The sequence below is a fragment of the Anopheles coustani genome (assembly GCF_943734705.1).
Source record: "Anopheles coustani chromosome X unlocalized genomic scaffold, idAnoCousDA_361_x.2 X_unloc_24, whole genome shotgun sequence".
Taxonomy (NCBI): Eukaryota; Metazoa; Arthropoda; class Insecta; order Diptera; family Culicidae; genus Anopheles; species Anopheles coustani.
In genome coordinates this window covers 1,859-2,500 of record NW_026525131.1, presented here as the reverse complement: position 1 = coordinate 2,500, position 642 = coordinate 1,859, and the positions used below count along the sequence as shown (strand labels likewise).

The window sequence follows — 642 nt, the reverse complement described above, 5'->3', positions numbered from 1 at the left end:
AAGCGCTCAGTCATCTGTACATCATGGTAGGTTCCCACGACGTGCAATATGCGTTCAACTTATCAATGTTCATGTGTCCTGCAGTTCACATTATGACGCGCAGTTAGCTGCGGTCTTCATCGATCCATGAGCCGAGTGATCCACTGCCGAGGGTGACTAACTTGCGTAAGCCGCCGCTGTGCGCGTATACCCGTTCCCCGTAGGGAGGAGCAAGCCGCCGCTTAGAGACGAAGCATAAAGTGTCCTCATTCCACATAGGGCAAGCTGGATGAATCCATTTTACTCAGGACGGCCGAAGCGGCGTGGACCAGGGGAGAACTGAACCTTATACTTCACACCACAGTAAGTCTACGTGTCCTCTTCCACATAGGGCAAGCTAGAACTAACTATCTTACCCAGGACTGCCGGAGCAGCGTGGACCAGGGGAGGAACACACTTTTCATGGAAACGTAAGGCATCCATGACTGCCATAACGTAAGCCGCCGCTGTGCGCGTATACCCATTCCCCGTAGGGAGGAGCAAGCCGCCGCTTAGAGACGAAGCATAAAGTGTCCTCATTCCACATAGGGCAAGCTGGATGAATCCATTTTACCCAGGACGGCCGAAGCGGCGTGGACCAGGGGAGAACTGAACTTTATACTT

At 53.1% G+C, this 642-nt stretch overlaps 1 non-coding gene across 1 annotated transcript; it reads right to left on the bottom strand.

Moving 5' to 3' along the window:
- Window positions 1-155, bottom strand: LOC131270350 (5.8S ribosomal RNA). The gene has a single exon (XR_009179448.1). It is a non-coding gene; the product is annotated as a 5.8S ribosomal RNA (ribosomal RNA).
- Between the last annotated feature and the right edge of the window lie 487 nt (window positions 156-642).